Below are 21,204 nucleotides of genomic sequence, written 5' to 3'. Positions count from 1 at the left end.
ATCCTCGTCTCGTAACGGCAAGCGTCGCCAGCAACAGGGTGTCGGGCGTTCTGGGGTTCTTTTTTCTTTCTTCACTTCTGACACCAATGTAACGTTCACAAGAACCAGACGGTTGGGGTCTCAGTTTGTCCGTTTATTTGGCACATAAGCCAGCGGGTTGTTAACTCAGGGGGAAGCGCTCTCGAACTCCACCTCTCTTCAGCCTGACACACACACAGAACAACCAGGTCCCACCCACCCCTTCCTGTACACCACAACCAAACATGAATCTTAAAGGAACAACAACAGTGTGCAGAGATCACCAACATGTCACTGCATGTACAATAACACTTAACCATCGTTACAATATATATATATATATACACACATATATATATATATATATATATATATATATCTATATATATATATATATATAGATATATAGATATATATATAGATATATATCTATCTATATCACTTCAAACAGAGGTGACCCAGTAATGCTGCACTAATGAATTAGACTAACTATTCACTTTAGCTAAAGTTATTAAGTTAGCTAAAGAGTTGGGATGCTGTGTAAGACATAAATAAAGCTAAAACACAAAGGTTTGGACACCGTTTTGCATGTTTCCCTACTGTAGGGGTCTCTGCAAGCATACAGAGGGGGTACTCTGAGAGGGTACAAGATGACAACTTTGGAATTCTACTAGAAACAGTCGATCATATTTGTTGTCAAAGCTGAATTCAGGGCAAACTACGCTAAATTAGCGTTTTTAGCTAGCAGCTACAATAAGCATAAAAGTTACCGTACGGCTATCATTTGTTAACATGACGCTTGGTAATAAATGTATTACATGTATAAGAACAACTTGAGAGTTCATCCGCTGGTCATTCGACATGACGAATTCCCGTCGGTAACACTTTCGGTCCGCTAGTAAAACGTAGTTCTATTAATCTGCGCTTGAACTGGAACCGGATGTAAGTTCCAAAAAACTGAATTTTGGAACTGAAATTGAATTGTAGAACTGAAACTGAATGGTGAGAAGTGAAACTGAAATTATTCGAGAGCTGAATTTTTAAAGGATAAAATGCAGTTTCAAAGCAAATCAATCAATTTTCAAAATATAAAATTCAATTTCAATTTAGTGATGATCATTTTCAAACCATAAATTCAATTTCAAATTAGACTAATTCAAATTCAGTTTTCAAAAGCATTTATTCAAGTTACAATTCAGATTCAATCTGAGCAATTCAAATTCAAATTGAACTTATTCAAATTCAGTTTCTGATGGCACAGATTTCTGCCCATACAAAACCCTGCATCACAGACCCTGGACCATGACAGTAACTGTTTTTAAATGAAAATTTGAACATCATCTAAATTCTTTTCACACTGTAAAATCTAATATTGTGTTTAACTAAAAATATCAAGTAGACTGAGTTTTTATCAACTTGTTTTTAGAACTCAGTTTAAGTAAGTTACTAGTACTTTTCATTCAAAAAGCTGATAAACTCAGGTCATTTGAGTTGTCTTAAATTAGAAAAACTAAGTAAGCTGGAAATTTTACTACTCAGTGCAGAAGGATAAAACTATATGGTTTGAAATGCCACGTCACTACCACCCTCCTGCCTCACACAGATCAGTCCACATGTTTATGGCACTCTGGTTTTTTCTGGAATATGTTGAGCAAAGCTGGAGAAGCTTCAGCTCAAGAGATGTATATGACATACAGACAACAGCCTGCACACCAACTTTATAAACAAAGTATTATGTTGGTTGTCTTTTCTTCTGCCTCTCTGCTTTCACTTAAAATCAGCTGACTACCTGAAATGAATGGTGATATTATATGACTACATTTATTTGTCATGATTTTACATCTTAATATTTTCTGGTGGGTTAAATTATCTATAATTTTTTTTCACAAATCCAGACATTTTTTCTGCCACATGGTGTATCATTCCAGGAGTTTTCTCTTTCATAGAAATAGATTTCTCCACAATCTTCATCATTTCCTCCATAACTGTTAGGCTCGTCGGTGTCCCAGAAGCTGAACACAAAAAATACAAAAAAAGACTAACAATTTTATACTGACACTGAAGTCATGGTATACTGATCTAACAAACAAAACTTTACACCTACACTTTATCTTAAAATGCAAGTTACCAATAATAATTTATGAAAGAGTCATGCAACAAATATAAAGTGTGAAACCTGATGGTAGGTGTAGTCCCATCCACCCATTTCCATGTCTGTTCTTTTTCTGCGTCAGTCAGTCCAATCCATGTCCGATTTTTAAACTCTCTTATGAAGTTCTTATTCACAGAAAAAGAAATGAACAATAATATAAAATACATCTGAGTTTTACACTTTTGTCTTTGTGTCTCAGAAACAGATTTTGCTCCTATATACTGTACCTGTTCCTCTCTGCTGTTGATAATCACCAAGTCTGCCCCTCTCTGCAGACAGTCCTCTCTGCTGTCATTCCAGGTGTTTTCAGTAGATGAAACGTAATATAAACTGTGTTTGAAGTATATCCATCCTCGTTGGATATAGCGAGCTGCAAAGGACAGTAAAACTGAACCTTCAAAATTATGCTCAAGAAAATAACAAACAGCAATGTTAATAATGATAATACTGTTTAGCATTACACTCACCTAATTCATTCATTTTAATGTCTTCTTCTTTAGTCAAGTTTTTAATAATGGCCTCACAATCTGGTGTTGTTGTTGTATCAGAACTGTCTGTAAGAGCAAACATTTCCTTAAGTAACTACACCACCAGAGTGCCACATGAATGAACCTGATTCAAGTTAAATTAATTGCAATTCTTCAAACTGTAACGGTCTCTGTCATTTCTATTCTTATATTATTCAGATGGTGAATTTATGGTCACATTACAAAGAAAATGTAAATTGACTCACAAAAAGCCAGTCGCAGTGAAATGTTGAGTGTAGCTTGAAGAATACACAGAAGTGCAAAGCTCAAAGCAACCAGTCTGCAGAGTTTTCTTTCTGTGTGCAGGTATCAAACAGATAAGAAAATTACATTTATTGTCATTATATAAGAATGTACAACGAAAATTATGGTGCACTGCCAGGATATGGACTCATGCATAATAATAATACTATAAACACCAACATGAGAATAAAAAATGTCCATCCATTCGCTTCCGCTTATCTTTTTCAGGGTCGCGGGGGGCGCTGGAGCCTATCCCAGCTGTCATCGGGCGAAAGGCGGGGTACACCCTGGACTGGTCGCCAGTCTGTTGCAGGGCTAACACATAGGGACAGACAACCATTCACACTCACATTCACTCGCACATTCACACCTAGTGACAATTTGGATTAATCAATTAACCTATCCCCACAAGCTGCATGTCTTTGGACGGTGGGAGGAAGCCGGAGTACCCGGAGAGAACCCACGCAAACACGGGGAGAACATGCAAACTCCACACAGAAAGACCCTGGCCTGATGGTGGAATTGAACTCAGGACCTTCTTGCTGTGCGGCAACAGTGCTAACCACCGTGCCACCGTGCTGCCGAATAAAAAATGTATTAAGGGATAAATAAAGAGGAAGTACAAATGGGTTTAGTGGTTTTCAGTTCAGTGTGGTTACATTTGTAGGGTAAGAACTGTTCAGGAATCATTTGGTGTGACTTTTTATGCATCTGTATCTCTTACCAGATGTGTATTAGCAGACTGATAAAAGAGCATTAGCTGGTGTGCTAAACCATAAAGATCTCTCACCACATATCCAAACCGATATCATGACCAGCAGCTTAACAGCTGTGGCTCCAGCAAACATCAGCTGATACTTGAAATTAATATTAAATAAATTCTAACAACAGCTGATCAAGCTTAAACATGCTGCTGTTGTTTAACGCGACATCCGCTGGTTTCCTCTTTCTGGCGCAAAGTGGGCGATAAACAAGAGAGAAAAGCTGATCAGCTGATCATTGATCAGTTTCATGATCATATTCATTGAAGTAGAAACAGGAGAGGGAGGGGAAAGAATGAACGAAGAAGAGGCAGCTGACAGCGTAAAAACAGAATAATTCCAGCTTTGTGTTTTTTCCATCCTAGCTGAAGTACAGGACAAACTGTGTTCCTTTTCAGCTCAATACGAAACGCATAATATTTTCTCTGAATGCGGGACATTTCCGTCTTTTTACGGGACGGTTGGCAACTCTACTAACTAACCTTATGAATAAAATAAAGTTCACTATCAGTAACATCATAACACCCACCCAGATGTATAGAAACGCCGTCATGCTAGCTAGTACGCAGTACAAGTTATTGTAACTGACGGTAAAAAGTCAGCAAAACGAAAATAAACTCCACCTAAACTTGGTTTATATCTGACCCAAATAGACTGCAGGTCATAACTTCTTCCCTGAAGTTCAGTTCACCTGACACTCGGGCCAGCGGCCGCCTCAGGTCTCTCCTTCTCCTGCCTCCCCTTTCTCTCATCCACCTGCTGTCCTCCACCACTTGCTAATGTTACTGAATCTGTGGAAGCTCCGCTATAACCACCACCAAACAACTGAGTTATTTTTACACACCGGCCAGCATCTGACCAATCCACCACCTTTCATTGTTTGTACCGTTACCGGAAAAAAATAAAAAATCATCGGCCCATAAAAACTAAAAATCACCATCGGCCCTTCGGGCAAATGCCCGGTATGCCCGATGGCCAGTCCAGCTATGACTACACCTAAACTTGGTTTATATCTGATCCAGATAGACTGCAGGTCATAACTTCTTACCTGAAGTTCACCTGACACTCGGGCCAGCGGCCGCCTCGGGTCTTTCCTCCTCCTGCCTCCCCTTTCCCTCATCCACCCATCAGGTGGTTATTATTCGGACTGGGTGACATATTGTACAGAGCCCCGCAGGGGACATGGGAGGAAAAAAAATCAAGACGGACTTTTGCGAGATCTCGCAAAACAAACTCGGGATCTCGCAAAACAAATTTGGGATCTCGCAAAACAAATTCGGGATCTCGCAAAACAAACTCGGGATCTCGCAAAACTTTTGCGAGATCTCCCAAAAGTTTTAGCCGCATTCTTCCCGTTAGCTCGAAGTTAACGGGAGGTTTAATACAGCCGGGAGGAACACCGCTTTCCCGGCACATCGTGCCTTGACCTCCCGGTCGGCTTCAAGCCAGCGTCCGAAGTATGCGGCTAAAACTTTTGCGAGATCTCGCAAAACTTTTGCGAGATCCCGAGTTTGTTTTGCGAGATCTTTCAAAAGTTTTGTGAGATCCCGAGTTTGTTTTGCGAGATCCCGAGTTTGTTTTGCGAGATCTCACAAAAGTTTTGCAAGATCCCGAGTTTGTTTTGCGAGATCTCGCAAAAGTTTTGCGAGATCCTGAGTTAGTTTTGCGAGATCTCGCAAAAGTCCGTCTTAATTTTTTTTTCTCCCATGTCCCCTGCAGGGCTCCGTAATATTGAGATTTTTAATACATTGATATATTTTTAGACGAGATATGAGATGTGAAAATATAGTCTTTGTTACGTTATAATTATACTTGTGGAACCGCAAGTTTGTCTCTCTTTCATCCACTATTGTCTCTACGCAAAGTTACTCTGCCTCGCCTCTCTCCTTCACTGAACACAACTCCCCCTCCCCCATTGCTTCACCTGCAGGCAACGACAAGATGGACACAGAAGCTATCAAAGAGGACAACACGTTAGCGTTGCGGTTAGCGTTAGCAGTTAGCCCGTTAACGCATTGGTGGCGTGCAGCTAGCAGTACTAGTGTTTTCACCATTTACAACAGCGCCATAAAGTGCAAAATAAAAAGTGTGTGAAACTGTATGCTGTATCCCAGACCGCGAAGTCTCCCAACCTCCTGCCCCGATACAAACTACCTTACAAAACTCGTATACTGTATTTTTCCAACTATAACCTTACACTAAAATCTTTTCATTTTGTCAAAAATCGACAGTGCGCCTTTTTTATGAATTCTGGTTGTGCTTACTGACCGCGAACTGATTTTATGTGGTACACGGCAGGCAGCAATCTGTCAAAAATTGTTTTAGTGCGACTTTGGTAAGCTGCGAAGCTGCACTGCTTGATGGATTGTGGGAGCATTACAGCTGCGGTAGTCAGGAGCCTTGCAGAGTAATATTACCGTAATAATACCATATTGTGTGTGTGTATTAGGACCACAAATGGTACCTGTTAAGAGACACGGTTACGAAGCAGATTTCAAACTCCAGGCTGTCAGTCGCGCAGTAGAACTTGGGAACAAAGCAGCTGGGAAATCTGTCTGTCTTTGTTATTATGCTCAGCGTATTTTTAGTTTACATTTTGACGGCACAATTGTGAGCTTTTTGTTATGCACAAAAACAACATTGTTTTACTTTATTTATGGAGCATTATTATTTAATAATTGCTGATAATTTATTTCTGACCAATTTTTTTGATGTACATCTGCGCTGTATGTTAATAAAAGTGCCTGTGTGAGATCTGGGACACAGCATGACTGAGAACTCTCTTTTTGTTCCTACTATATGGCTTTTAAGAAATATCAAGATATATATTGTATATCGCCATCCAGCTAAAGGATATCGAGATAGCCCTAGTTATTACACATCAGCCAGCATCTGGCCAATCCACCACCTGTCATTGTTTATACTGTTCGAAAGTAACAAAAAAAAGAAAGAAAAAAAAAAACGAAAAATCATCGGCCCATAAAAACGAAAAATGACCATCAGGCATACCAGGCAAATGCCCGATGGCCAGTCCAGCTATGGTCGTGCCATCAGTTAACCCTTCGCGTGCCAGCTGTGGCATGCGTGCTCAGGGTTGCCGACCCCTGTTCTAGGAACTACAAGTAAGCCTGCAGTCTGAGAGTGAAGTGCTCTACTGGGGTCCTATGGCACTATTTATTCTTGTCTGATTATTTAAGACCGTGTATGCGGGGAGAAGGATTTTGAATTAGATTCTGGAATAAACAGGGAGCCAATGAAGGGAAGCCAATATATGAGAAATATGCTCTCTTTTTCTAGTCCCTGTCAGTACTGTTGCTGCAGCATTTTGGATCAACTAAAAGCTTTTCAGGAAGTTTTTAGGATATCCTGATAATAATGAATTACAGTAGTCCAGCCTAGAAGTAGTAAACGCATGAACTAGTTTTTCAGTGTCACTCTGAGACCAGATGTTTCTAATTTTAGTGATATTAGGCAAATGGAAGAAATCAGCCCTACGTATTTGTTTAATACCTGCACTGAAGGACAAAAATGACTCCAAGGTTCCTCACAGTGTTCCTGGAGGCCAAGATAATGCCATCCAGAGTAAGAATCTGTTTAGTATGGAAGAGGATTAGGGACACCAGAAAAAAAAAGTGGGCATATCTTTTTTTCTTTTCCAGAATTCTGAGAAAAACGTCAGAATTCTGACTTTAATCTCAGAATTCTAGAAAAGAAAAAACAGACGTGCCCACTTTTGTCCCCCGGTGGCCTCAGTTTTAGCTGAATTTAGAAGAAGAAAGCCCTGATATTGAGTTCTTTAAAAGAAGAAACTATTCAATATTTTATAATTATTAAATAAAATTATTACATAATTTTAATTGTGTTAGTGGTTGAAAAAATAAACTTTGAATGCAGTTTATTCCCTAATCGTTTGTTTAAAAAAATAAAAAATCCTCCACCTGATTCCAAGAATATCTACCAAGGTGGGGTTTTCAGTGCAAACTCATACTTGAAACTAGAATAAAACATACGACATTGACAGCATGAAAATCTTCTAAATAAATTGAATTACTTACTACCGGTCGAAGTATCAGCTCCATTTTCACAATCCATGTCAGATTCGTATTTAAGAACAAACTTATTTTGCTGTGGTATGGCAAAGGCATATAGTGAGAAAATGCAGAACTAATCAATAACCTTATCTACCTTTCTTTCTTCCGTTTATGACAACATCGGCAGGTTTAAGCTCACAGCTTCCTGTACACAGAATACATCTACCCCTTCTCCCTTATCAGATCAACTCAGTTTCCAATTTCCACTAAGATAAAAACATTCATATATATCTACTTTTAAATATGAGACGGCATGCTGAGATAGTTTACTAGTTTTTATTGTACTCAACTACTCCCTTTACTTCAAGTAAGAGACAGCTGCCTTGGTAGAATGTGCAGGAGGCAGGTACAGGACATCTACTCACTACCTCGCAGTGATTTCTGTGGACAGTTACTTATTGGCACAACTGGACATCATTTGAACATTATACTAAAAAGCTGGAATGTTAAAACCTGAGTAAAAACAGCTTATATTTTAGGGGGCTACCGTGGTGTCATCAGCAAACTTGATGATGAGGTTGTTGTTGTGGGCCAAACTGCAGTTGTGGGTGTAGAGGCAAAACCTCTGTTTTTATAGAAGTGCTCTCACTAACTAATGATCAGTTATTTAAGTGCATTTGAATAGTAGCACGTAGCTGTTACCTATAGTCTAAACCTATAGTCTGTAACAGGGGTGGGCAATTCCAGGCCTCAAGGGCTGGTGTCCTGCAGGTTTTAGATCTCACCTTGGGTCAACACACCTGAATCACATGATTAGTTCGCTACCAGGCCGCTGGAGAACTTCAGGACATGTTGAGGAGCTAATTTAGCCATTTAAATAAGCTGTGTTGGTTCAAGGACACATCTAAAATCTGCAGGGACACCGGCCCTCGAGGCCTGGAGTTGCCCACCCCTGGTCTATAAGGTGTACAGACCTGCATAGAGTTCATAGTCATATATAAGATATGACATACACATACAAGCATCCAATCACACTTCCATACAAAGGTTGCTGAGTTCCACAATGATCCAGGATTATTAAAACAAAAGGAAAACGTTTAAACAACATAGTAACCTATAAAAAATTTTCTGCATTTTTTTTAAACAAATCACCAATAAATCTGATCTAAAGGAATGAAAAGTTTGTGCTATATAATATAAAGTTCTTTATAAGAAAACTGAAATCCAGTCCTTTTCATGTGATATACAGTTTATTAGTAAAAATGGCTGATTCAGAACGGCTTTGCCAAATTTATCTGAGGTTACAGTGCTAACCACAGCAAGAAGTTTACTTAATGAGTAACACATCAAAGTACTCTGCCTGCCACATTGTTGTCTTGGCAACAAAATATTGTTACAATTGTTATTATTTAGTATGTAGTAGTACGCTAATACTGTCTTACAGAGAAATAAAGTTCAGTTGGATATCTGCAAACTATATACAAACATGACTTTTTAGCTAAAACTGGTAAATGCATCTTAATATAACCATGTTAGTTTTACATAGTCAGAGGTTTTCTTGTTCACACACTTGAACAGTTTTCACTGTTGCAGTAATTTATTAATACACAGCAAAGTCCCTGACTTGTCCTTCTTTGTAAAAGAAATTTCACAGTGCTGCTAACTCTTGTTGGCTGCTGGGAAAGTGCATTAAGGGAGATGTTCACAAAAACAGGAAACATGTGGCAACGCAACATATTTCCTGTTATTGGTTGTGCATTAATATACTTTACAGCCATTATCCTTATGTTTATGCAATTTCTATGGTCAGAATAATTTTTTAATCTCTTGAATTTGATTTTAATGTCCATATTTGTTTGAACTTGCATGCATAATGATAAGCCGTTTTCCCTGTAGCTTAAAATACTAGTCCGATAGCCAATTACAGATCCACAATCTTTTCACAGATCCAAAAATTTTCACTCTGTCATTCCATTTGTTTTCATCTTTAATGATCTTCATTTCTCCACAGTCTTCATCTCGGCCATTATAACGGTTGGGCTCCCCGTTGTGCCATCTGAAACTAAAGAATCAGCTTTTTTCACGAAATCAGAGATGCATATCAACAACTTATAAACAAACAGGAACTGCTAATAATCACCAGATCTGCGTCTCGTTGCTGAAAGTCCTCTCTACTGTTGTTCCAGGATTTTTTAATAGAAGAAATGTAATAAAAACTGCCCCTGAAGTACACCCATCCATGTTGGAAATCCGTTTGAAAATGTTAAAAAAATAAATTCTTACACAGAAATAACTGAATAATTAAATAATTACAGGGACCAAAGTGATAACAAGAATGAAATTTTTTTTTTTAACATTTTCAACATCATACTCACAAAAAAGTATTTCACATCCTTTTTGGTGCATCTGCTCTTGTATCAGAATTGTCTGTGAGAACAAATAAACAATTGTTATTGTTGGATGGGAAAGGATGACAAACTTTTCATTTCAGTTAGCTTCATTTGTTCAGATATTTTACTGAGACAAAGCACATTAAGTACAGTTATGAAAATGTTAGGGTCGCAGGCTGGTTTGGGATGTCCCTGCATGTTTCCTCTGTTCTTAGTTGTATGTGGTCAGGCTTTGTTCTAGTCTCCAACTGCTGGTGGAGTTGCATTAAGAATCCTTCTTGTTATTAAACTAAATTCATCCATCCATCCTGGCAGGGCCTGGAGCCTGTCCAAGCTATCATAGGGCAAGAGGCTAACCCCAGTAATTCCATATCTTTGGACTGTGGGAGAAGGCCAGAGTACCAGGAGAGAACCCATGCAAACACAGGGAGAACATGCAAACTCCACACAGAAACACCCCAGCCAGATGGTGGAGTCAAACTCTTCTTGCTGTGAGGCAACAATGCTAACTACTCAAAGGAGATTGCAAAGAAAAGCGTCTGGACTTCTTTAAGTTACTTGAAGACGTTTCACCTCTCATCCGAGAAGCTTCTTCAGTTCTAAGGTCAAATGGTGGAGAGTCCCAGATATAAACCTAGTGGGAGTATCCCCCCACAGAGGGACAAAAGGACCCCCCGATGATCCTCTAATCGCCTGAGCCAAGGTGTGAAACTGGGTGTGGGTCCCAATCAGCCAGAGTTTCGGGTGAGTTCATTGTGAAACCTGGCCCCACCTTATCATGCGAATTCCTGAAATCAGATGGCCCAGGATGTGAGTGGGCGTTAAGGCGTCTGGGAAGGGAACTCAAAACTGGATTATAGATGGCAGAGAGTTGGTGTCGTAAACCACCGCCTCTGTTCAAAGATGGTCGCTCACAGTGGACATAGATGGCTTCTTTCACTCCTCTTTCAAACCATCTGTCCTCTCTGTCCAAAATGTGAACATTGGCATCCTCGAAAGAGTGTCCTTTATCCTTAAGATGCAGATGGACGGCTGAGTCTTGTCCTGTGGAGGTGGCTCTTCTGTGTTGTGCCATGCACTTGTGAAGTGGCTGTTTGGTCTCTCCAATGTAGAGGTCTGGGCATTCCTCGCTGCACTGTACAGCATACACCACATTGTTAAGTCTGTGTTTTGGCGTTTTGTCTTTCGGGTGAACCAGTTTTTGTCTGAGCATGTTGCTGGGTCTGAAATGCACCGGGATGTCATGCTTGGAGAAAACTCTCCTGAGTTTTTTTGATACACCGGCTACATAGGGGATGACAATGTTGTTGTGTCTGTCCTTCTTATCCTCCCTCGCTGGTGTCTGATCTTCTTTTCTGTGCCTGTTTGCTGACTTTAAGAACGCCCATTTAGGATAGCCGCACGTTTTGAATGCTTCCTTTACATGTGTGTGTTCCTTCTTTTTCCCTTCAGGCTTAGAGGGAACATGTTCTGCCCAGTGGTGTAGGGTCCTAATTACTCCAAGTTTGTGTTCCAGAGGGTGATGGGAGTCAAACAGGAGGTACTGGTCCGTGTGTGTGGGCTTCCGGTAAACTTCGATGTTGAGTTTGCCGTTCTCTTCAATGTGCACAGCGCAGTCCAAGAAAGGCAAACAGTTGCCCTTTGTGTCTTCCCTGGTGAACTTGATGTTTTTATCCACAGCGTTAATGTGCGCAGTGAAGGATTCCACTTCTTGTGTCTTGATTTTGACCCAGGTGTCGTCCACATATCTGTACCAGTGGCTGGGTACTCTTCCTTTGAAAGAGCAAAGAGCCTTCCTTTCCACTTCCTCCATGTAAAGGTTGGCTACAATAGGTGACACGGGGGAGCCCATGGCACAGCCATGTTTTTGTCTGTAAAAGCCTTCGTTGTATTTGAAATATGTAGTGGTGAGGCAGAGGTCTAACAGTGTGCAGATCTGATCGGGTGTGAAGTTGGTCCTGTCCTCCAAGGAGCTGTCTTCTTGTAGTCGTTTTCTGACAGTCTCCACTGCCTCCGTGGTGGGTATGCAAGTGAAGAGAGAGACTACATCAAAGGACACCATGCTTTCATCTGGATCCAGGGTAAGTTTCTGGACCTTGTCAGTGAAGTCGGTGGAGTTCTTGATGTGGTGTGGGGTGTTCCCCACGAGAGGAGCAAGGATGGTAGCAAGGTGTTTAGCAATGTTATAAGTGGCTGAGTTTATGCTACTGACTATGGGTCTGAGTGGGACAAGCTTCCTTGTGGATTTTAGGAAGTCCGTAAATGCAGGGTATGGCATCCCCCGGATAAAGGCGGTGATATGTAAGGCGGTCAATGATTTTGTCCTTTTCAAAGTCTTGAAGGCAAGCTATAACTTTCTTTTTGTAGCTGCTTGTGGGGTCTCGCTTTAAGGCTTCGTAGGTATTGTTGTCACTGAGGAGAGTGGTGATCTTTGTATAGTAATCTGTAGTGTTTAGGACCACGGTGCATCTTCCCTTATCAGCTGGTGAAACAGTGATGTTGTGATCTTTGCTCAGGGACACGACGGCCTTCTTTTCCTGTATTGTGAGGTTGGACGGAGGGACTTTGGCACTGGAGAGGGTGGCTGAGACTTTCATCCTGATTTGCTCTGCTTCTGTCTTTGATAATTTATTAATCCGTATGGCAGATTCTGTGGCTGTGATGAGGTCCACTATGGGCAACTGCTGTGGAGAAATGGCAAAATTGAGTCCTTTGGCTAATACTCTCTTTTCAGGTTCAGTGAGATTCCTGTCTGAAAAGTTCTTAACCCATTTCTCCTGACTGTCTTCAGGTGTGTTTTCTTCTCTGGGTTGTGTAGGTTCAGAATGAGGAGTGTGTGTTTTTGAAAGCAAGGTGTGAAATTTCCTGCGTTGTCTTTCTTTTCCTTTAGAGTGTTGGGCCCGCTGGGCCTTGTCCACAAACTTGTAAACCTCTTCTAAGATTGGAGAGGGTAGAAGGGTTTCCAGTTCCTGCAGAGTCTGGCTGATCTTGATCTGGAGGGCATCTATAGTGAAATGGACCTGTCTTATCCTTTCACTTAAAAGGTGATTTTGTGCTCTCTGTAGAATCAAGTCTGCTCTGTATCCCTTGACAGTGGATCCAAGGCGCAGGCTCTTAGGAACAACTCTGCTTTGTCTACATCTTAGGTTGAAACGGAGATGGTTCCTATAACCCGCTAGTTTCCTTGATTCCCTTTCATACTCCCGCACCAGTTGAAGGGTGTTCCTCCCAAAATGTACGGCAATATGTCTGTGAAGGTTCTCAGTCATCCAGGTCATCGTAGTCAAAGGAGCTTGGGGAAGATGAGGGAAGATGCACCGTGGTCCTAAACACTACAGATTACCATACAAAGATCACCACTCTCCTCAGTGACAACAATACCTACGAAGCCTTAAAGCGAGACCCCACAAGCAGCTACAAAAAGAAAGTTATAGCTTGCCTTCAAGACTTTGAAAAGGACAAAATCATTGACCGCCTTACATATCACCGCCTTTACCCGGGGGATGCCATACCCTGCATTTACGGACTTCCTAAAATCCACAAGGAAGCTTGTCCCACTCAGACCCATAGTCAGTAGCATAAACTCAGCCACTTATAACATTGCTAAACACCTTGCTACCATCCTTGCTCCTCTCGTGGGGAACACCCCACACCACATCAAGAACTCCACCGACTTCACTGACAAGGTCCAGAAACTTACCCTGGATCCAGATGAAACCATGGTGTCCTTTGATGTAGTCTCTCTCTTCACTTGCATACCCACCACGGAGGCAGTGGAGACTGTCAGAAAACGACTACAAGAAGACAGCTCCTTGGAGGACAGGACCAACTTCACACCCGATCAGATCTGCACACTGTTAGACCTCTGCCTCACCACTACATATTTCAAATACAACGAAGGCTTTTACAGACAAAAACATGGCTGTGCCATGGGCTCCCCCGTGTCACCTATTGTAGCCAACCTTTACATGGAGGAAGTGGAAAGGAAGGCTCTTGGCTCTTTCAAAGGAAGAGTACCCAGCCACTGGTACAGATATGTGGACGACACCTGGGTCAAAATCAAGACACAAGAAGTGGAATCCTTCACTGCGCACATTAACGCTGTGGATAAAAACATCAAGTTCACCAGGGAAGACACAAAGGACAACTGTTTGCCTTTCTTGGACTGCGCTGTGCACATTGAAGAGAACGGCAACCTCAACATCGAAGTTTACCGGAAGCCCACACACACGGACCAGTACCTCCTGTTTGACTCCCATCACCCTCTGGAACACAAACTTGGAGTAATTAGGACCCTACACCACCGGGCAGAACATGTTCCCTCTAAGCCTGAAGGGAAAAAGAAGGTACACACACATGTAAAGGAAGCATTCAAAACGTGCGGCTATCCTAAATGGGCGTTCTTAAAGTCAGCAAACAGGCACAGAAAAGAAGATCAGACACCAGCGAGGGAGGATAAGAAGGACAGACGCAACAACATTGTCATCCCCTATGTAGCCGGTGTATCAGAAAAACTCAGGAGAGTTTTCTCCAAGCATGACATCCCGGTGCATTTCAGACCCAGCAACATGCTCAGACAAAAACTGGTTCACCCGAAAGACAAAACGCCAAAACACAGACTTAACAATGTGGTGTATGCTGTACAGTGCAGCGAGGAATGCCCAGACCTCTACATTGGAGAGACCAAACAGCCACTTCACAAGTGCATGGCACAACACAGAAGAGCCACCTCCACAGGACAAGACTCAGCCGTCCATCTGCATCTTAAGGATAAAGGACACTCTTTCGAGGATGCCAATGTTCACATTTTGGACAGAGAGGACAGATGGTTTGAAAGAGGAGTGAAAGAAGCCATCTATGTCCACTGTGAGCGACCATCTTTGAACAGAGGCGGTGGTTTACGACACCAACTCTCTGCCATCTATAATCCAGTTTTGAGTTCCCTTCCCAGACGCCTTAACGCCCACTCACATCCTGGGCCATCTGATTTCAGGAATTCGCATGATAAGGTGGGGCCAGGTTTCACAATGAACTCACCCGAAACTCTGGCTGATTGGGACCCACACCCAGTTTCACACCTTGGCTCAGGCGATTAGAGGATCATCAGGGGGTCCTTTTGTCCCTCTGTGGGGGGATACTCCCACTAGGTTTATATCTCTCCACCATTTGACCTTAGAATTGAAGAAGCTTCTCGGATGAGAGGTGAAACGTCTTCAAGTAACTTAAAGAAGTCCAGACGCTTTTCTTTGCAAGCTCCTTTCACTACGATTACCTGGATGACTGAGAACCTTCACAGACAATGCTAACTACTGCACCACTAATACTAATGCTTAAAATAAAAGCAACCTCAGTTACAGCAGTTTATCGGCATAGTTTTAAAAATTGCAGTAAAGGAATTATAAAGTAAGACAAGTATTTACATTAGAGTAAAACATTATATGACATTATTTTATTTGACTCTTGTATATTTGATATGGAGCCAATACTTCAAATGATTGGAAATATAGAATCATGTGTTTCTTATTGTTTCATTAGTTACACCGTTCTATATAACACTGTAAAGTCTTAGCTTTAAAGTCTTAGCTGCCTTGAGATGACATGTTTTATATCAGAGGGTGATATACAGTAAATAAACTTAGATTAATTACATTACAGTTTGAAAAATTGTAATCCTTTCTCAGTTTTGCACTATTTTGTTTTAGTTTTTATATTATGTTTTTCATTATTCCGATGGTGAATTTGTATCCTGCTGCTGCTTCAAGATGTTCAAGCATTTTGGGTTGTTTATGAGTGAAAGGAGAGTGGAGCCCAATTTTCATTGCTTCAGTTTTTAAATAGGAAATGCTTTCTTCCTTTCCATGTAATACATTACACTTTAAAACTGATCATTTTCAACAGTTTTCTGTTTTATCTCTGCAACATCTTTAACACTTGACAGCAGTTCCAGTCTTGAGGATTCCAGTCTTATCCTCCGTTCAGTCTCCAACTTCACCACCGTTGTCATCACAACCATTATGTCAGTCACCTTCAGTTCAGCCTCCTGTTCAGCAGCCACCAGCCCTGCATCCTGTGTCAGTTGCTTCACCTGTAAAACAATACAAGTCAATTCTACCCGAAAGACACTATTCCTCGCCCATCCATTCCAAGCAGAGAGACAAATCTAATAATAATGTCAACATTCCTCAAAGGCTGGCCAGTTCTGAGACTGAGATGCACACCAGGGCCTCCCCAGAGGCTGGGTTTCAGCCCCCATCAGACTCTGGACCCCTGGAGTTTAAGAAGCCAGCTGAGGACTGCACCCGGCTGTCGCTGCCTGAGCAGGGTCAATGCTCTGCGCAGCTGCAGGCCGCTATGTGTTTGCCAGAGGCCCGTGTGCCTGCTGGTCCTGTTCTGTCCCTGCCAGAGGCCCGTGTGCCTGCTGGTCCTGTTCTGTCCCTGCCAGAGGCCTGTGTGCCTGCTGGTCCTGTTGCGTTCCTGCCAGAGGTCTCCGCACCTGCTGGTTCTGAGACTGTTTTTGCTGGGGGGCCCGAGGAGCCCGTCCAGCGTCCTGCCTCGTCAGCTGGGGGGCCCGAGGAGCCCGTCCAGCCTTCTGCCTCGTCAGCTGGGGGGCCCGAGGAGCCCGTCCAGCCATCAGCTGCAGTCTCATCACCAGCTGCAGTCTCATCACCAGCTGCAGCTTCATCATCCTCGCCTGCTGCAGCTTCATCGTCCTCGCCTGCTGCAGCTTCATCATCCTCGCCTGCTGCAGCTTCATCGTCCTCGCCTGCTGCAGCTTCATCGTCCTCGCCTGCTGCGGCCTCAGAGTCTTCGGCCTCGCCTGGTCCAGCCCCCGTGTCTTCGGCCTCGCCTGGTCCGGTTTCAGCATCTGCTTCAGCATCCTCATCGCCTGGTCCAGCATCTGCTCCAGCATCCTCATCAGCATCGCCTGGTCCGGCTCCAGCATTCTCATCAGCATCGCCTGGTCCGGCTCCAGCATCCTCATCAGCATCGCCTGGTCCGGCTTCTGCTTCAGCATCGCCTGGTCCGGCTTCTGCTTCAGCATCGCCTGGTCCGGCCTCTGCTTCAGCATCCTCATCAGCTGCTTCGCCTGGTCCAGCTTCAGCCCCCTCATCAGCTGCTTCGCCTGGTCCAGCTTCAGCCTCCTCATCAGCTGCTTCGCCTGGTCCAGCTTCAGCCTCCTCATCAGCTGCTGCAGCCTCGCCTGGTCCAGCCTCCGCTTCTGCTTCAGCCTCGCCTGGTCCAGCCTCCGCTTCTGCTTCAGCCTCGCCTGGTCCAGCCTCCGCATCCTCATCATCCTCGTCTGGTCCAGCCTCCGTGTCTTCATCCTCATCAGCGTCGCCTGGTCCAACTTCAGCTTCAGCATCAGCATCGCCTGGTCCAGCTTCTGCTTCAGCGTCCGCACCAGCTTCGTCTGGTCCAGCCTCCGCTTCCGCCTCGTCTGGTCCAGCCTCCGCTTCGCCTGGGGCTGCAGGGGCCATGCAGCCTTCAGGTCCCCTACTACCACCTCCACATCGTCGGTCATCTGCCAGGCCGCTTGTTGGGCATCTCCGCCACCGTGGATGCCCTCCTGAACGCCCTCCTGAACGCCGCCACTGCCTTCCACGTGGCTGGCCTCCGGACTTGTTTCCACGCCGCTGTTGCCGTCCGCACGGTCGGCCCCCGGACTTGTTTCCACGCCACTGCCTACTGCGTGGCCGGTATCCGGACCTGCCCCGCTGCTGTTAGCATGGTCGGCCTCCTGAACTTGACCATCTGGGCCTTTTTGGACTTTACTTCAGTACCCAACTACTCCCTTTACTTCAAGTAAGAGACAGCTGCCTTGGTAGAATGTGCAGGAGGCAGGTACAGGACATCTACTCACTACCTCGCAGTGATTTCTGTGGACAGTTACTTATTGGCACAACCGGACATCATGTGAACTTTGTACTAAAAAGCTGGAATGTTAAAACCTGAGTAAAAACAGCTTATATTTTACGGGCTTTTGGGCACAACATACAGCACAACCGCAAAAGGAGTTTCAACCCTGTTTTACAAAGCAAGGTCAGAATGCAAAATGAAAGTCACAGAAAAAACAGGGGGAAACGTCACATTGAGCAGTTCCATAACAGTCTATGATGCCTTTTAGTTATTTTCAGTGCTCTCTATTAGAACCTGTGAGGGGAAAAAAGAAACGTGTAAATAAGAGACAATAGCAGAATAGAAAAGCTGAAAGTTACCCTTTATGGCAGCTGATAGCTGATGCAGCTAATTCCTGTGACAAATATATGAAGTCTTTATAACATGTGGTGAATGTCAAGGATTTCTTACATAAGTGATCCAAGTGTCAAAATGTATTTAAGTGATGATATCTATTTACAATTCCACATTACATTAAAAATAATGATTAAATGTTATAGAAGGGTGCATAAATGTGTCTTTGTGCATCTCAATAATCTCATTTCAATTTTCCTTTACTTATCTTTTGATCTTTTGAATGTAATATCCACCTGGAAATCTATATAATCTCTATATACTGTCGATTCTGATCTTATATAAGTATTTTTTCAATATGAATTGTCTATAATACACAGGCAACTATTTACACATACAGTCACTCAAAAATAAAATCCAGTGAAAGAGAAATCAAACCTTACTTACAATGATGGTAAAACTGGTCTAACGTTCAAGCGTTTGTCTTCAGTCATTTGGAATATATTAAGATATTAAAACTGGAAAGACAGTAGGATTAATTCACACACAGACAAAATCACCACTCATCATGCTACCTTAGCATTGGCTACATCAGTATAAGCAATTCAAGGTCAGTAATTAAATGACCAGTTAAATATAAAATTTGCTTGGGCATCTGCGGCAAAAGGAAATCCTTGGAAAAATTGGTGAGTTTCTTAAAATTGGTGAGAGAAATTCTGTGACTTCTGTTATTGTTTTGAGGTGGGAAACAGCAGGTCAAGGGTTTATATATCTTTTTATAAAGCTTTGAACATTCTTAACAGCACACTGGTTTCAATCATGGGAGAAAAAAGGAAGAAGTATAGAATCAACGAAAACACAAACAAACAAACAAAAAAACAAACAAACCATCAAACAAGAGATTATCGGTCAGAAAGGTGACCAGCAGCGTAATGGTCTCTCTAACTGAATTCCCCTGTACAGTTTAGACAACCTGCCGTATGTTAAAAGCACTTTATAAGCCGGACCAATAGAGCCTTGGGACTAGTGCAGTGGACAGTAGCCACTTTAAGTAACCAGTACATAACAGTCATACTGGAAGTTGTAAAACTTAATCTGGATCTGAATCTAGAAGCGTTTAAAAGAAATTACCTTTGTGATGCCATTCCTCTGGAGAAGCATGCTGGTAGCAGTGTCATGCACTTATCAGTGGCAGGAAAATGGAAGCTTGTCAGAATTAAAGGGAAAATGAATACAGCCAAAAATAACGGATAACTGAGAGTTCTGGGAATGTGTCCACTGTCACGTTATGGCTGTGTGGCAAGCAGGAATTGGAACCAAACACAAACTCACGGGAACGGAACTTAAACTCAAAAGCACTAGTGATGTGACGTTCTGTATCGAGGCTTCGAAGCTTGTGTCGAGTAATGGAGGGGGCGTTTCCGCGATGCGCGTATCGAGGCTTGCTTCATTTATGGGAGGAGCTGAAAATGATGACGTCCGAAGCCTCGCTGCCTGGCTGTACCACATGACTGGTTTATGAAGTGGTTCGAACTTTGCCGCGAGATATGACAGCGATACAAACCCCTCAGACTTCATTCAAAAATGTAGGTGTTTGATGGAGAGTTGCGGTTAGTGAGAGTTTGGAGACAGTTTGGAGGTTTATGAGAGTGAGGAGAGAAAGTCAGGAGAGAATGGAGGCAGCTAAGAAGAGGAGGATGTCCTCCCCTGTGTGGGAACATTTTGATCTTATTCCTCCCAACAAGGTATGTAAATTTCTACAGAAGATGTATTTTCATAATACTGATGGTGCGATACAATTTATGTTAAGCTGTCTTTACTTTTGTACAAGGTGAAGTGTTTGCTATGTGCCAGGGAGCTGGGATATAACAACAACACCTCATCCATGCTTAGGCACTACAGAGCTTTGCATGAGAATAAGGGGAACACCGATTGTGGAGCAAGACCAGGTGAGCCATCAAATGCCATGATAATATAGCATGCAGTAATGTTACTAAATGAAACAATATTATACAACTGTAATAAGTTACGTGTGTGGTTATTTATATCTGTGCTTTGTCTTTATTGTCTTTCCTCAGGAGAACAATCTCAAATAGATGAAAACCTGGTTAGCATGGTGATTGAGGACTCCCAGCCATTTAGCATTGTGGAGGACAAAGGATTTATAAGATTTGTTAAATCATTAAATCCTAGCTATGTTCTCCCCACTAAAAAGGTCATAAAAGCAGTGAAAATTTAGTTTTTACAGAATAAAATGTGAACAGGCAGGACTGACGCCTCAGTGTGTAGCTGTCCATACCTCAACGTTACAAAAGCACAACTACTGTCCACACCCCAACCACACCTCACCTCACAGTAAATGATCATTTCCATTTTAAGCATTTCCAAATGATCATTTTCCATACTGGCAGTATAAATATACACAGTATACTGCCATCAATACAATATACATGTTTTACACACTCCTTTTGTTGTTGACATTTACAGGCTGTGTGCAAAAGGCCACACTCTTCAAATTCATGCCAACTAATATTTTTACGTCCAGTAGATGTCCTACTAGAGCAAATGAAGCTTCAAGAAGTTTTGCGCTGGGGTGAACCAATTGGATGAAAAGCTTCAGTGCTTCATGAAGCTTCATCTGCCCATCACTAAAAAGCACACCTTTATTGCTGGGAAACAGGCAATATAAACAATACAAAATTAAACTGGGAAAAACTAATTATAATATGCACTAGGAGACACGGGGAGAATCACACACAGCTATGAGGGAGGACGCGACAGAAATGAGGGAGACGCAGACATGAATACACAGAAGGATAACAAGGGATGTGGGAGCAAACGGGGAACACAGGTGACACTGATAATCTTATCAAGACAGGGCAGGAGAAAACA

General features: G+C 42.5%; 1 long non-coding RNA gene across 2 annotated transcripts; it reads right to left on the bottom strand.

Moving 5' to 3' along the window:
• Positions 1-2,699: 2,699 nt before the first annotated feature.
• On the bottom strand, positions 2,700-19,868 carry LOC143419196 (uncharacterized). 2 transcript variants are annotated; one of them, XR_013099173.1, is made up of 3 exons: positions 19,444-19,868; positions 2,904-2,993; positions 2,700-2,724 (listed from the first exon to the last, which is right to left on the bottom strand). It is a non-coding gene; the product is annotated as an uncharacterized LOC143419196 (long non-coding RNA). The 2 variants fall into 2 exon arrangements; XR_013099172.1 differs by lacking the exons at positions 2,700-2,724; positions 2,904-2,993 and adding exons at positions 10,048-10,159; positions 16,148-16,207.
• Between the last annotated feature and the right edge of the window lie 1,336 nt (positions 19,869-21,204).

The sequence above is a fragment of the Maylandia zebra genome, linkage group LG6 (genome assembly GCF_041146795.1).
Source record: "Maylandia zebra isolate NMK-2024a linkage group LG6, Mzebra_GT3a, whole genome shotgun sequence".
Classification (NCBI taxonomy): domain Eukaryota; kingdom Metazoa; phylum Chordata; class Actinopteri; order Cichliformes; family Cichlidae; genus Maylandia; species Maylandia zebra.
The sequence above is the reverse complement of the archived record's forward strand: the minus strand, read 5'-3'. Positions and strand labels throughout refer to the sequence as shown.